We start from the raw sequence: 16,788 nt of genomic DNA, 5'->3' as shown, positions 1-16,788 counted from the left end.
GTCGAGCCTGGCAGATGGTATTAATTCAATGTTTTGAAACATTTAAACTTATATTTTTCTTAATAAATAATATTGTGATTTTTTAAAAAAGAGCTTGGTTTATTGGATTCACTTTACCAGAGAAAACATACATCAGAATTTTTTTAAAGGGCAAAGCAGTTATTTTGAATTTGTAAACATTATTTTAGTTGTACAAATAAATGTCTGGTTGATAATGTTGAATTCTTGGTATAATGATTCCAGTTGGGGTTTTTAGTTGGCTTAAGATCACTTCCAGTAGACTCAGACGGTGGCTTCCCCACTGATTCGGTCACATATGGCCAGCTTTGAGTACCTGAGCCGCCTCTTCCTAAAACATCCTATCAGGGCTCTGGAGTCACTGAGTTGTTTCTTCCACAAAACTTTTTTTTTTAGTGCATAATTTTCAAATGAGAAATCTCTCTTGTTAACTATTTTTTTGCCCTTTCAAAGTATCACTCTGGTATTACAATTGGAACATTATAATTTAATCTATACAATCAGAGATCTCTAGTGAGTTTTAAAATAGAGATGAAAAGTCCTGGAAAATGCTCTGGTGTATGTCCTGGTATACGCTCTCTTAGAGAAAATGTCCTGGTATATGCTCTCTTAGAGATCTTTGTCTGTCTCTCTTAAGTTGCTTTAAGGTTCACATCTTACATCCCTGGGAGGGCTACAGACTTCCAAAAATGAAAACCTCCAGGCCTGACCTTTGATTAATTTTACTTTGTCAAAAGAGTTTGCTGTGAGCGCACACTGAAGCTAGGGCTTCTGCTCTTGGTTCTTACAAAAGTGGGATTTGGTGCTATGCAAGCTGTGTGTTGTACCCTTGACATCCAGAATATATTTTAATGTTGATAATTTTGTACTTCATTAAATAACACTACTTATTAGCAGTTTATCACTCATACATGTTTGGGGCTGTGTTGGGAAGTGTAAAACAGAAAAAAAAGTTGTGATTAACATCCAACTTTAATGTTGTATTTATATATTTAATTTTGGGGTATGTACTGTTTATATAGTTTTACTAAAGGTTAGCCTCCTTGATTCTTAGAATCTGATGTTATTTTTAGTTACTTTTCAAGATATTTTGTAGATTCCATTAGTATCTTTGTTGAAATTAACTCAGAAGTTTTATTCTTAAATGTAAAAGTAAATTTTAGTTAAAATTCTGTTACTTAAAGAACTTAAAAACTAACTTTCCTCAATAATTTGGAATATTTGCCTAGTTATTGCAACATACGTGCTTATGGTTCTCTGTGTATGTCTTTTTCTGTGGATTTAGTTATCATCACTGGCCTTAGATTTAAGTTTTTAGATTTCTGTTCTTCACCTTTACCTACTATGTGAGTTGACCCTAAATGTTGCATGGATAGAAAACGATATGATAAATGAATGGATAGATAATTAGCTAAGTTATTTAAGAAAATTCATATTGGTAAACACCTGACCTTGATTTGCATTTAAAACTGGCAAACTATGGATTAGATGATACTTAACCATTATTAAAATGAAAGTCATCCAGAAGGCCAAAGCTGAGAAGTATTTTACTTTTAATGTGCTAGTTCTAATTTCACACACATTTTAAGATATGTTGTAATTTTCTTTTTAAATGAAAGGCATGATATTAATACTTGCATGAGGGCAACAGGAGAATCCTGGGATTGTGCTGGAGAAACCAGGACCGGTGGGGAAGAACATTTTGATTGGTTGAGGTTGATTTGAGAGTCTTAAGGAGTACTTGTGGGGGAACCCAGAGGGTATTTGAAAAGGTGAATCTGTTGCTAAGTAGCAAACTCAAGACTGGAAAAATAAAATTTTGCAATCAGTAACATAGAAACAACTTGAGAGTGAATCTTCTCATTCATTAGGGATGCCAGAGCATGATTGGAAGAGGCTGGACATTGACTACCTGTAAGTTATGAGGAGTCATGGACAGAAATACAGAATGGCCAGAAAGGCAGGAGATCCAGAATGTATAATGTAAAATTCAGACAAAGCACCAGAGTGTTTACTGTTGGGGAGAGTATATTGAGTTTTTATATACTCTCTAAGAAGCACATATCCATTAAACTAGAGATGCCTATGGTATAGAAATATTCACATATATGCACAAAAATGCACACCGAAGTTTGTTACAGCAATTAGGGACTTGTTAATTATGATACTCCCACACTATAGAATTCTGTGTCTTTATATAAAAAGGAATTGGAATTAAAAGTCTGCTGTAAAGTGAGAGAAAGAAGCAAGTTGCCATATAGCATAGATAGTCAGATTTCATTTTCATGAAATAAAAATCAACAGTATAAATTCTCAGACAAATGAATATGTATGTTCTCAACTATTTGTGTATGATTGTATACCTCTGTTCAGGAAGAGAGTTTGGAGAGATACACTTCAACTTGTTGAGTGGAAATGTTTGGATTTTCTGTAAGAACACATGTTACTCTAGTAAGTTAAAAAAATCCAAAAGGGCTTAAAAAAGAACTATATTATTTTTCTTTTGAAAACCCTAGAGGTTTTGGTGTATGGTGGCATTTTGTGAGTTGGAAAAGGGAAAGAAGTAGACGGTTTGCTTAAAAATTTTACTCCATTTTCTGCATAGTAATATAAAACAAAACCTCCTCATCCTAGGTAACTATGCAGATATGGCTAACTAGTAGTAACACAACTCTTGAATCAGTCAGTGTTTGCTGGATAGACTTTGGTTTTTGCCATTTTGACACTGGGGTGAGCTGAGTTAACTTGATCTGAATGATTTTACTAGATAATGTTATAGGAAAGAATGTTGATAGTCTCAAATTAATAGTTATAATTTTGGCAGACCTCATTAGTTACTATTGTTAGATGAATATTACCTTTAAACTTTAATGTAAAAATACAATCCTTCCCCCTCTGGTGGTCTTTGGGAGTGGTCCAGAAGCCGCCATCTTTAGGAGATGAGGCCAAGAGTCTTCCTTGCTGTTAACAGAGGCAGAGTGGTGGAGAGTAAATGCAGGGTGGTTGGTTGAGGTAAAGGGTCTGGAATAATCTGGGTTCTGTTCATCTACTGCTAGGGTTATACTTCACATTTCCCCTGTGTACTGTTCCTGGTGATAGCTTTAATGTTAGTTTAACTAGACTTTGTATTGAATTACAACTGTTAAAGTCAGATGTCAGCTTTCTGGGCTGCATGCTGGGGCTTGTGGACTGTCGAGTGCTTTGCTTCTGACTGCATCTGGTGTCTCCTCTCATTATCTGTTAATGGTACTCAACTTGACAGGGTTGTTTTGATAAATGAAGGGTGTTATGAAACCTGGAGCTGGAATTTATGTGCTATGGAACATGGCACCAAAGGAAGCAATGGCATAAAAGGCCAGGGTAGGATCACATGGGAACCAAGTAGTGCCATGTGGAATGCTGAAAATAACAGGATTAATTTGGGGGTGAGGATGGAGTATATCTAATATTTTTTCATTCATCTCACATACGTATTCTTTCTTCCGCTTTTTCATGTGCTTATGTACAAAATATCTGAGAAATTTTTGTTCTTGTTGTAACATAACTCCCATGTCTCATCTGCAGATCCTGTAATTTACAAGCTCACATTAATGGGGTTTAAAATGAATTACTCACTTTGCAGAATTGGAGAGGGTGTTTTGGAATGGTCCATTACTCCTGACTGAAAATCCTCAAGTCATAAGAGTGCTTAGGAAGACATACATGTCAGGAAGATAGAGGTCTTTCAGGAAGGAAAAATCTGAAAATTAAAAGTTCAGTGTGAAAGAGAACTCTTCTGCCCCGCCCCTTGCCCTTATAGCAGAATTTGGTACTACTTTTGCATTCAGAAGAGCTAAAGACAAACCTCATGTGCAATGTGCTTTCAATTTTGTATATTCTTTTTATATTTCACTCTGTGTGTACAAGATTTAGTAGTTATCTAGCTTACTTGCTACTGCTTGCCTCTTATATAAGAGCTTGTAACTTTCAAATTTGGGTTGAGTGAGTATAATGCTTTAAATTTGTATTCTGTTAAATGCCAGGTAAGCAGGAAGAACTTTGCTTGAATGAACTAATGATGGCTTCTGTACCTCATTAACTCTTAAAAAAAAGTATAGCTTGCAGAGAGGACCTCTTTGTTAGGGTCTCACTGTTTTTATGAGTTACTCTGGGAACCATTATTTCTATCTCAATAAAGTGGGAGAAGGATCTTTTACTCAACTTTAAAAGTTAAAAGAAATGGTGTTTATTTTCATAAAGGCTTCTTATTTGAGAGAGGCTTCTTTGTGCCAAGAACTGTGCAGAAAATACACAAAATGAGTAAAACAGAGTCACTGCCCTCAATTCACTTAATTATTCCACAGATCTTTGTGCTTGACATCCAGTATTTGATAATGAGCAAACAGAACTTTAATGGAATTCACTGTTTAGAGAGGGCTATGGACGTTCGTCAGAAAGTTACACCAGTGAATTACAAACTGAGGTAAATGCTTTCAGGGAAAGGAACACAGTTCCTTGAGAATTTACCACAGAGGAACTTGACTCAGAATGGTGCCTAAGGGGGCTTCTTTAACAAAGTGATATTTGACCTGAGATCTGAAGGAGTAGGCTTTAAACTGTGTATGTGGGGAGGTAGGGCAGGGGTGTTGGGTGGGACAGAGTAACAGGGAGACACTCTTTCTCCAGTGGGAAGAAGCAGTGATGGCCTGTGGTAGAAATCATGGTACCTTGGGGAATTTGAAAGATTGGTGTAGCTGGAAGCCAAGGGGGTGGGGGGATGAGAGGTGGGGGGATGGGTTAACAGAGGGTGCAAGACAAGGACAAAAGAATGTAAGGTCATAAAGTGTTGTCAAAGGAGTTAGCATCCCTAGATATAGTATGAATTCAAAATAGAGCAATTTGGTTGTTCCCACCAGCCCTTTCCAACTCAGTGTAACCCAGCATTTTTTAAAAGGTGTGCAGGAAACAACTCTCTTTAAGCTCTATCATGTGTTTAGATACAGTTGGTTAGAAAATGAAAGTGTGTCTGAGCACAAGAGTGGCTTTTGTAGCTAGACTTTAGGGTCAATTTCATCTTTGACAGGGATGGAATGATCTCAGAGCTACTTGGTTACGAAGCAGATTTTCAAGCCTCAGGTCCCCTCAGGGTGGTCTCATTGAGGAATAGTGTTTAGTGGAGCTTATAGCAGAGTTACACTTATGTTATGGAATACCTCCCATTTGTATTGATCACAGCCAGCTTTCTGGGTGGCAAAAGCATTATGCTTCATCAGCTCTTGCTCTCAGTACATGTGCTGTGTTAATAGTTTTAGACAGATATTTCTTTCTCTTGTAGAATACCGGTTTTTCTTTAAAAGGGATCAACAGAATGATGTTTAAATAGCAAATATGCATGTCAGTTTGGTTATCTGTGCTAGCCAGGTGCCCCCCCCACCGCCCCCGTTCTACACACTCCCCCACCTTACCTTTTTGGCAAGCAAATCATTAAATATATCTAAATCTCTTCTTGTTGGTAAGAAGCAGCTACTTTACTGGACTTCAGAAAGTTCATTAACATTTATAAAACTATTTGAGAGTTCCATGAAACTTACCTGGAAGGTGAAAGGTGTAATATTAAAAATATTAGAAATGATCATCTGAATTTTGTGCTTGTAACTTTCAAATTTGGGTTGAGTATAGTGCTTTAAATTCATATTCTGTAGGAATATGTTTTTATATTTTGCTGCTGAGTGTCTTAAGGATAAAATTAACTTGACTGTTACTAGTAGGAAATAGGTGGTATGAATGTTTAATTTAGTAAGTTGATGTGTTTTACCAGATTGGGGCTGGGGAAGAAACTAATTTGAAATTAACAGTTGGTAATTCTTATTAGATGTACATAATTGTGGAATTAATGAGGGGTCTGGAATCTCGTAGCTGAGGTTTATGTTTATTTAAGGCCACAGGGGAAGAAATGTACATTTATTTAACTTCCTTATTAGATGGATTTCAGTCAAGCCCAATTTAAGCTACGCCTTGTCTAGCAGATGGGCCCTGATTTTCTTAAAGGTTTGGAGAGAAGACTTTTAAACAAATGACTTACAGAGAATTCTTAAACTGTAAGGAAAATTGGGGTCAGAAACGTTTGATACCAGATAATGCGTCTTTATCCTGTGCATCTTTGAAACAAATGTTTGGTATGCGCATGATTGTTGGTTATTCCGTCTGCATTTGTTAGACGTCAGAGGTGGTTTGGCATTTATATTTCTGGCAGAAGCAGAGGCAGAGGCAGCTCTAGGGCGTGTGAACTGCTGATCACTCACGGGGATGCGCTGCCTCCTGAATGTCTTGCTTGCAGATGCATTTTCTAGCTGACCACGCTATTGAGAGCTGCCATCAATCTCTCGCAGCCTCCCAGTTCCGGCTGCTGGGAGTGGAGGGAAGACTAGGGAGAGGGGAGGCTGGCCAAGCTAGGAAGAAAAAAAGTGCAGCGGCTTTGTGTGTGCGCGCGCGTCCGCGGTGGCGGCAGGCAAGGGCGCGCGCGGAGTGGGCCGGGCTCCAGCCCGGGTTTTGCCAGCCTCCGACGCGGGGAGGCTGCTCTTTCTCTCCTGGCGTCTGGGTCACTGGCATGTGGCAGTGTCGGCCGGCCGCAGGGGCCGAAGGAGCGCGAGCCCGAGCGGTGGCCGCATCCCTCAGCCGCTGGCGGGCCCGCGCAGCTGCCTCCCCGAGCCTCCCAGCCGTGGGGACATGAGCCCGCGCCGCGCAGCCCTGTGGCCGCTTGGGCCTCCTTTTGTTTAGCAAGTGCATTTCACACCCTGAGCCCTCACCCACCCCGCCCCAGCCCTTGGGCCTGAGTTTTCGGGGTGACTGCGCTGGAGGAGGACGAGGCCTGCGGGCTCAGCTCCTGCCGCCGACAGGCTGCAGGCAAGTGGCCGGCTCCTCGTGCTGCGAGGGTGCGCGGGTCGCCGGCCAGGAAGTTGGACAAGTGTGGGCGCAGGGGCTCTCGGAGGTGGGTGTACGGGAGTGTTGTAGTTGACCCTAGAAACATGAACAAATCCGGTATTAAGAAGGGTGATGTCTTTCCAGGAATCAGAAGTAGGCGTTTGCTGTGTCCCATTGCATTTTTTTTGGGAGTACTAGTTTTTTCATTGCCCAAACTCTAGAAATCCCAATTAAGTAAACCAATTAAGAGACATCTTTAGGGCTGAAAAGACACAATTCTTAAGGGGTGTGTGGTTGTGTGTGTGTATCTGAAAGGAGAGTGTTACTGAAGATGAGCAATGTATAATCCAAAAGTCAGTTTGATTAGAAACTTCATTGCTTACTGTGGAGTAAATTTAAGTTTAAAAATAAAGTGAATTTGATGGACTTGGTTATAAAGTAATTTTAGGCCACTTGAAGTGACAAATACAATTATTTTCTTTGACCAAAATATTGTTATTTTGCTAGAGCAGCTAAAATTCAGAGATAGTGTTGAAGAAGATTGCTTTGTTAATCTTAAAAATTTTTTTTAGTTCTAGCTGGTGGCTTCCCTGCCCCGGCTCCATGTTTACTCAGATCTTGTGCTCCCATTGTCCTATGGGGAGACCTGCCTGTCTGTTCGCTAAGAAACTTGTGTAATAGGTTACTTTGTCTTACTCTCAGCCTCCTGGTGCACATGTGCCACTGCTCTCCTTGGGGCATTGTTTGGCTGGAGGCCTGCTCTCAGACATATGGAAATTTAAAAAATGGTAATGTGAATGAACATAGAGGTCAACAGAGACATTAATTTTTCTCTCTGAAATTGTGTATCTGTGTGCTCTAAGATTGAGCCATTGAGTACAAGTTGAGAAAAGAATTGCCAAAGTCCTCAGAATTCTGTGCCAAAATCACCATACTGAGACCCTCCCTCCCTCCCTACCTTCCTTTTTTTGCTGCAAACTCCAAATTAAAAGTAGACATGATTTGAAATCTTACAGATGGGAAAAATATCCCAGTAAGCCTGTTTATCTGTGGGCGGTTATTTCCAGATGCACACAACCAGCTTTACATTTTTATGCATGTGTTAGATTTGGGCTGTCAGAGGCTCTGAATATTTACATTGTCCAGTAAAATAACACAAGGCAGACATTTTAGAAGCTTAACAGCAACTTCACAAGAGTGTGGGAGCAGCAGTTTAGAAGCTTGTATTTGTTTTTTTCCGACTCTGTAATTTAGTAGTGTTTAAACTATTTTATAAAGATCACTGAAACCATTGAAAGGTGGTTTTTCAGCCCAGAGCACTTGAGTGCTCATTGTGTGCTGGCAGGCCCTGGCGTTTGGCAGGCGGTGCTTGAAATGTTATTTGATCTGGTTGCATGATAGAATTGACTAAGATTACACTTTTTCCTCCCCTGTGGCTGTTGAAAGTGATGCATCAACGAGTACTGTTCAGTAACATATTTAAAGACTTAACCTACACTCTTCATTCACTCAAAGGTTTCCAGAAAAAGGCCATTTAGATTTTTGTCTTGTTTTGTGGTTTTGCATTTATGAATTGAGGCGAGAGCTGATGTAATGTAGCTGTACCACTTCCTTTGTGTATGTGTGGGTTTTTATATCCAATGTTCCTACAGGAAATGTTCCAGTCTACAGGATTTTGATTATTTCTGAAATGCTTGGGAAAAAGATACATATTTTTAAAATAAATTTTTACATTTTTTTTCTCTCCTAATATGAGTATCTTAAGCTATGTGCCAATTTATTGTTTACATCATAGGTCTGGTGGCTGGGAGTTGGGGGTAGAGTATGATGATGAACTCCATCAACTTGTCAGTAAGGCCCAGTGAGTTTCCTGTGTGTTATGTAGACTAGCTTTTCATTTTAATTAGTTCAACTGTGTACAGTCCTTAAGGTCAGAATGCATTGGCTGCTCCTGCCAGGTAGTTTTATCTTACACTGGAGGTTTTATGGACTTGTCTGTGTTTCTTTCCCTCTGCCACTGTGCTTGCTTTTAAGAGAATGAGAACGACACAAGATTTTGTTCCCTCAATTAATAGTTTATTTGTGAGAGATTTATTTTTGGTTTTGGGCAAGTGGGAAAACCATGTAATTTATTGGTAGATACTACATTTACTATGATTTTCCAAGGTCAAAAGGTTTTGCTTGCTGTTGTGTAGTCTGAGCAGCTAGTGTAACCATCCATTTTATAATGACATAGAAAGCCAGTATTAAAAAAAACCCTGCTTCTTTGTTTGCTATTCTAGGATCAGTTTGTAAAACTCAAACAGAACTAAATGTTAGCTCAGTGGAGAAAACATGGCTAAAAATGTTTCCCCCGTCTCTTACCTCTTGTTAGACTGTAGCAGAGGGAGACAGAAAGCCATTGACTAACAGCAGTTTGGCCACCATGGCCTAGAAATGTCTCTGTTCAGGGACATGTGTGGCCACCTTTAAAGTTTAAAATGTGTTTTTTTGGCTTCAAGTTAGTAGAACTATTTAAGATTCAGTAGCTTTGAGCTTTGAATATAGATCTCTGACAAAGTCAGGCTTTTTAGGCTGTAAAATCGATCATGATGCGATGTTTTTCTCAATGGTCTCATCCCTTATGGTCTGCCTTTGTCTTGAGTAGGTATTTACCACCATAGGCTTCTAAGACTGTCTGCTACATTTTAAAAAAAGGAGCAAAAGTAAAAAACAAAATGGACTGAAATCTGTTTCTACATAGAGCTAATGTGGTGACTTTTTTAGAGGCCCAGTTTTCTGACTGAAGAACATGATGCGTTGTTGGGAGGACTGTTGAGGGTTTGGGGACTGCTGGGGTTGGGGGGAAAGGGAGGTTAGCTTAAACTGAGATACTTTTTAACTCATTGGAGAAATGGGTCCTTCTTAAAATAACCTAGAATGAGGGGAAAGAGCCCAACATTTTCTGGAAAATGTGATAATTTCAGTGTAACTTATCTGGGAAATGTTTTCTCCAATTAAAAGAAATAAAAGCATTTAGATTGGTAGTAGAGACTGCAGAATCCAGGAAAAAAATAGAGGTAAACAAATATCCTAGATTTAAACAGGTTATTTCAAAAGTTCATTTATAAGTTTTTTTTTCTTTTTGAGACCTTTCTTATTCCAAATATTAATGATGAATATTAATTATTGTCCTCCAAAATCTATTTAATTCTTGATATAGTTGACATACTTACATATTTGTAAAGAAAACTAATATAACAAAAATGTTGGCATTTAATTGGTGGGAAAAATCAGCATAATTGTACTCAGTTTTTAATGCTATCACACGCAGCTTTGCTGGTGTAATTAATCAATATATTCAGCATAGTTTGATGGTAAATAGCCTGAGTTCTATTCCTAGCTCTACCACTACCTACTGTGAGACCTAGGCTAGGGTAAGTTAGTCTCTTTGTGACAATGAGGAAATGATGTCTGCCTCAGAGGGTGTGCAGAATTCTTAGGAACATTTCTGGCATGTAATAGCAGCTGCTAATATAATGAGCATTAATTATGCCTTAGGTACTGTTTTAGTTGCTGAAGATATATAAAAAAAGATGAAGTTCCTGTCTGCATAGCACTTAAATTCCAATGGAGGAAGACAAAACATTAAGAGAGGCATGATAATTTGCAAAACTTCCCAAAATAACTTCTGGATATGCCAGTGATTTTTAGAAGTTTAGCATCACTCTGTAAGCCATGATCTTCCTCTTCCTTGATAAATATGTGTTTCCCACACTATTAGACAATTTAGTTAGAGATTTTGGTTCATAGGTAGAATAGAGAAAGGAGCAAAAGACTTACTGAGAAAGGAAAAAAAAAAAAAGGAAAATGTAACAAATATTAAAGAATGATTTGTCAGTTTAAGTACCTAACAGTAGAAGGGGAATCATGGCCCATTCATAAAAGGAAATATTATGCAGTCATTAAAAATCAATATGATGTAGAAAATATCCTAATGTAAAGCCCAGTGGAAAAAACTGTATGCCAGGTGTTCATGCAATATCATTCTAATTACGTGCACACCCACATTTACTCACAGAAGGTAAGGAAAAAGAAAGAAATATACTAACTATTAATAGCGCTGATCTCTGGATGATGGGATTATGGATGATTTCATTTTTTAAATATTCTCTATTTTTTTATGAATTATTTAATGCCGAAGGTTTAAATGCCTCTGAGGTACAACCAGGAACTGAGACTTAGAGTGGTTAAGCAGTTTGACCAAGGCCCCATAGCTAGTGAATGGTGAGGTCAGTATTCCAAGTCAAATCTTAACCCCCTGTTCTTTACTTGACCACCTCTAATCCTGTAAGGGGTGACTTTTGTAAAAAAGTTTCCCCTGGCCTTCTCCAGAGCTGTGGCTCACGTGGTTTTGAGATTTATTTATGTTAACCAGAGGGTACTCACTGGATCTCAAACAGAAGGAGCTAATGCTGAGGTAATGCCTATACATGTAATTATTGGAAAAGAAAAACCAATATTCTGGCAAGAGGAGAAATGGAAGAATGACTTGAGAGAAAGACACCTGGGAGGAGCAGCAATGTGAAGTGGATAAAGGGCGGAGAGTGCTCACAGTGGGGTGGCAGTACGATCCCATGTTCTAGGTTTTGGATTAGAGAATGAGAACTGAGAAAACACTATTGACAAAATAGCATTTATTTAATCAGGAGCCAGTGGAACCTGTGAGAACTTGATGAATGCAGAGCAGCTCAGGAGGTGAACGGCCTGTGATGTGTAGAAGCCCAGGAGTTGGAGGACATTCTAGTGATATGTAGAAGCCAGATTGCAGTTGGTAAGAAAATGTTAAGAAGTTGGGCAGTGAGACAAGGAATGATAGAAAGTAGCTAAAAGAAACTGCTGGTTAATATAGAGTTAACTGGTTGATGCCTTAAGAGATTAATGGTAATGGCATTCTGTAGGTAGAATTTTATGATGATTAATATGATAGTTGTGTTCAGGATTTGGGGATAAACTGAGATAATGAATCTGAATCACTTTAGAAAGTAGAAAACATCTTAGTTTTGGAGGATTGATCAGAAGTCATGAAGAATAGTATGGGAGATGCTTTATAAAATTATTTACGCTAGCAAAAATTTGAAATAGTCACTTGGTTCTAAAGATGAACAGTTAGATCTGTGTCTCATGTCTTGTCTTCCAAAAAGTGAATGAGCTTTATGGCTTACAAAGTGAGTGAATGTAGTTGTGGTTTTAAAAAAAGGGTCAGTTTATAAGTGATTGTTGAGCCTCAGAGGAACAAAACGGAGTGAATATACTGTGCATTTGAAAAATTTCTTGAGCCAAAACCTCCAGATGGTGTGTACTACTGTGTTCACAGCTGTATTTACTGCAAACTCACCAGATTATTTACTAATAATTCAAAAATAGCTGGTTAGAAACAGTGGTGTATGTTCAAGTCTCTGCTGTTTTTGGACCTCAGCAGCATTTCCTTGCATGGCCTTAGTAAAATGCCAGTTGGAATTACTTGCTTCCTTTTGCATTGCTTTCAGGATTTCTTATTTGGGGCAGTTCATACATTGTACAAACAACCAGAGTGCTTACCTACAGAAACAGATAACCAGGTTCTTTTTATGTGGTCTCTTGGGATTGAGATTGGAGAATGCCTCTTGATTACCTTTAAAAAATGTTTGTTGTTTTATTGTCCTTTTATTTTTTTGAACATATAAAAACTGTTAAATATATGGAGTTGATGCCTTACACATGTACGGTGAGCTTTCTGCATTTTTTGGTATTGCCAACATACAAAAAAAACCAACTCTTCAGTATGTGTACCTCCTCCCCAATATAAATGCTTTTTTCTCTTACAAAGATGTAATAATTGCTTTGGAAGGACTCAAATTATTCAATCTTAATTTTTTCTTTTGCCATACAAACTATTGTTTGTTTATTTAGTAAAACATGGTTTGCATAAATTTAAATGTAACATGTAGAAAATAATTTGAAGCACCTAGGAATTTTAAATACTTGAAGAAGGCAGTAAAAAAGACATGCACATTTACTAATTCACTAAAATTTTGTGAAAGAAAATCTAGATTGAGCCTTTTGAACAATTATATTCTTCATTTGGTTTTAGGTATTTGGTTCTTACTGTTGTCTTTGTGTGTGGGGGGATATTGTAGTAATTAGGAAATTGTACAGAAGAGCATTTCCCTGTGTGTGTATTCTTTTGACTGCCTTGGGGCAGTCTCTTTCTCATGCTGTGCTCTTCCACAGAGCGTCACTACCACGCTGAATCGGCCTGGGGACACGACATTCTCAGAATGGGCTGTTTCTTCCCGCTCCGGACCTATGCTTATCAAATGTGTTAGACACTCATGGAAGGAAGTGTAGCAGTTAGTATGTATTCATTCTCAAGTGTGCTGGTGGCAGGAGCAATTTGAGTTTTGATCTTTGAGTGGAAAGGAAGAACAAAAAGTGCTGAGAAAATGTAGTGTTTAGAGCAGTCTGGCTTTTTGTGGGAAAGTTTTCTTAGTTTTGCCAACAGGTTTAAATTGAGTGCACAAACATTTATTATTGGACAAATAGTATTTTATTGTGTGATACAGTAAAACATTAAAAATATTTAAAACCACTATTTAATGAATTAATAGATTTGTTATAAATCACTAATTTATAAATCAATTCATTAGTTTTAGTTTTATAGAAAAATTGAGTGGAAAGCACAGAGTTCCCATATGCTCCTTCCCACCTAGTTTCCCCTATTGTTAATATCTTGCATCAGGTTGATACATTGCTGCAGTTGGATGACCCCATATCAATTCCTTATCAGTCTTTGTGTTATACATTCTCTGGGTGCTGACACCTTTAATAACATGTATTCACTATTACAGTATCACACAGAATAGTTGCGCTGCTCTAAATATACCCTGTGTGCCACCTATACATCCTTCCCTCCCTTCCCCCCAATCCCCTTGCAACCAATCTTTTTATTGTCTCTATAATTTTACAAATTATAGGTGTCTTGTAATTGGATCAAAGAGTATGTATCCTTTTCAGATTGGCTTCTTTCACTTACCAGTATGCCTTTAAGGGTCTTCCCTGTCTGTCTGTGGCTTGATAGCTTAATTCTTTTTATCACTGATAATACTCATTGTTTAGGTGTACTACGGTTTGTCTGTCCATTCACCTGTTGAAGTGCATTTTGTTCTTCCAAGTTTTGGCAGTTAGGAATAAAGCTGCTGTAAATATTTGTGTGCAGGTTTTGTGTGGCAATAATTTTCTTCAACTCATTTGGATAAGTATCTAGGAGAGTGATTTCCCTATCATATGTTAAGAGGGTTTAGTTTTATAAGAAACCGCCATACTGTCTTCTAGAATGGTTGTACTGTTTTGCATTCCTAATGGCAATGAATGAGAGTCCTTGTTGCTCCATGTCCTTGTTTAGCATTTGATATTGTCATTATTTTGGATTTTAGCCCTTTTTAGTTATCTAAAAAATTTGAAATAACTGCTTATTCCTGGTGTCAGCTATATTGCAGTTTTGATTTTCCCTATTTGCCATAGTGAGGGAGAACTGAGAACTGTACATAATTTTGTTTTACACGTGCCTCATTCTCCATCCCCTAGCGGAAAGGCACAAAGGTATAAATTTAGGAATAATATAATCTGATTACACTTTTTAAAAAATGGGTATAATTCTGATATAATGAATTTACGTTATGGTTAATGCAAAATGTAGTAGTACTGATATTTTAGTGGTTCCCCACAGTTACCTGTGTTCCTCTTTTTGCAAAAGATTTCATTTTATGAAGGGAAAGGGATGCTTTGAATTTTTGGAATTAAGACTTGCCAAAGGTCCTTATATAGATGTAAAGATTTTTCTTAGTTTCTTAATTATGAAACAATTTATTGAGTGGTTAAGGCATTTAGAAATGAGGAAGATTTGATCCTGTCCTTGGATGTTGTAATGTATATAATAGTAGTTGTTAGCAGTGAATGTATGAGGGCTTACTGTAGGGCAGATGTTCACTTCTAAAACGAGGTTAGAATTACTTCTTTATCTACACTTATTTAGAGCATTTTTGACTTTGCATTTATCCAGTTACTTACTGGAATTTAACAGTAACCTAAGTGCACTCTGTGTCTACCCAAAGCTTTGGTTGGAAGTTGGTTTGCATAGGCTTTCCTGGTGATTGTACAGCTCACTAATTCCTCTTGTCAGGGTTTTCTATTTTTATCAGGGACACCATTGAGTATTGGTTTAAGCTAAAAAACCCCCAAAGCAGGGTTTGTGAATGCTTGGCTACAATACAATATCCACAGTACACAATTGCAGGAAGTTCACGAACCACTGTATCCTATTCATGGACCTTTCATTAGGAACTGTTCTGTTCTAGCGAGCCCCAAATTGTTTGAATTATGAGGAAGCCTTTGCACTTACTGTTTTTGGCAGATACGCTTTACTTAAATAGTGTGGTGTGAGGACATTGGCTTGTGTGGAGTCTTGTGGGGCTTGCTATTTGTTTGCCTTGAATGGTTTATCAGGGTTCCCGGACCTGCTATTCAGCATGCAGACTGTCTTTATGAGGACCCAGAGGAGAAACTTCTCTCAGCTCTTAGTACCAGAAAGAACTGACCTCCTGAGCATGTGGTTTGTTTTTAACTTACGGATTTAGAATCTTATGACTGATCAAGTTTCCTTTGAGGTGTTTGCTTATAATATTTTGGCCACATCTAAAAAAAAGTATAAAATGAACCTGTATACTCACTCATGGTCTCATCTTTTCAATCCCCTCTCTTCCCCTACAATTTTCCTTTGTCCCAAAGGGAAGCAGTGTAGGACAATAGCCTGCCCTTATCTGAGGGGGATATGTTCCAAGACCCCCAGTGGATACCTGATACTCTGGATAGTACCCTATTATATGCTATGTTTTTTTCCTGTATGTACATGGCTATGAAAAAGTTTAATTTATAAATTAGGCACAGTAACAGATTAACAAAATTAATTAGTAAAATAGAATAGTTTTAACAGTATTTTGTAATAAAAGTTATGTGACTGTGTTTCCTCTCTTTCTTCCCCAATACCACTGTACTACACTCAACCTTCTTGTGCTATGACATGGTGAAGTGCCAACATGATGAGTTGAAGTCAGGTGAATGACGTAGATGCTGTGACACAGCGTAAAGCCACTACTGACGTAGTGATGCTGCGTCAGGAGGATCATCTGCTTCTGGACCTCGGTTGAGTGCTGTAACTGAACCTGCAGATAAGATAAGATACAATTTTGTTGTAGAGTTAGAGGACAGGCTGTAGGTACATACAGCCTGTATGACCTGAGGACATCTGTTCCACCTTCGTGCGCTCAGGGTCTTCATCTATAAATCATTGCTACTTTGTGTGGCTATTGTGAGGACAGAATGGAAAGCTCTTAGAACAGGTAAATGATGCTGAATAATCTTAGCTAATGTTTTCCCAGTGTCCTCATCTCTTTTAAATTTTATTTTATATTGTATGAATTTCAGTAAGCTGCCTATGTAAGCCCTTTTAAAAGTAGGCCATCCTTTAAATCTCTCCCACCCCTTGTTTTTGCTTTATAACAAAGGTTTAATTTCTGCCGGAGGACATATCATTGCAGAAATTATGGAGGAGAGTGCTATGGACCGAACTGTGTCCCGGAAGTTAACACGCTGAAGCTTCCCGCTGTGGTGTTTGGGGATGAGGCCTTTGGGTGATTAGGTTTAGATGAGGTCGTGGGTGGGTGAGAATAAGTGTCCTTATAAGAAGAGGAAGAAGGCCAGAGCTCTCTGCCATGTGGGGACACAGTGAAAAAGCAGAGAATGGAACCTGCTGGTACCTGATTTTGCACTTGCCAGCATTCAGGACTGTGGGAA

At 38.3% G+C, this 16,788-nt stretch overlaps 1 protein-coding gene across 7 annotated transcripts in view; it reads left to right on the top strand.

Annotated features, from left to right (window-relative positions):
* Positions 1 to 16,788, top strand: part of RERE (arginine-glutamic acid dipeptide repeats) — a 412,748-nt gene that overhangs the window by 92,843 nt on the left and 303,117 nt on the right. Inside the window, exon 1 of one of the 7 annotated variants that reach the window (XM_073233141.1) lies at positions 6,582 to 6,900. The exons of 5 other annotated variants lie outside the window; for them this stretch is intronic. The gene's annotated coding sequence lies outside the window, so the exon portion shown is untranslated. Of the gene's footprint in view, positions 1 to 6,581; positions 6,986 to 16,788 lie in introns of those variants that run through there. One more of the 7 variants, XM_073233140.1, reaches the window with a different exon arrangement.

This window comes from Manis javanica, chromosome 4, assembly GCF_040802235.1.
Source record: "Manis javanica isolate MJ-LG chromosome 4, MJ_LKY, whole genome shotgun sequence".
NCBI classification, from domain to species: Eukaryota; Metazoa; Chordata; class Mammalia; order Pholidota; family Manidae; genus Manis; species Manis javanica.
The sequence above is the reverse complement of the archived record's forward strand: the minus strand, read 5'-3'. Positions and strand labels throughout refer to the sequence as shown.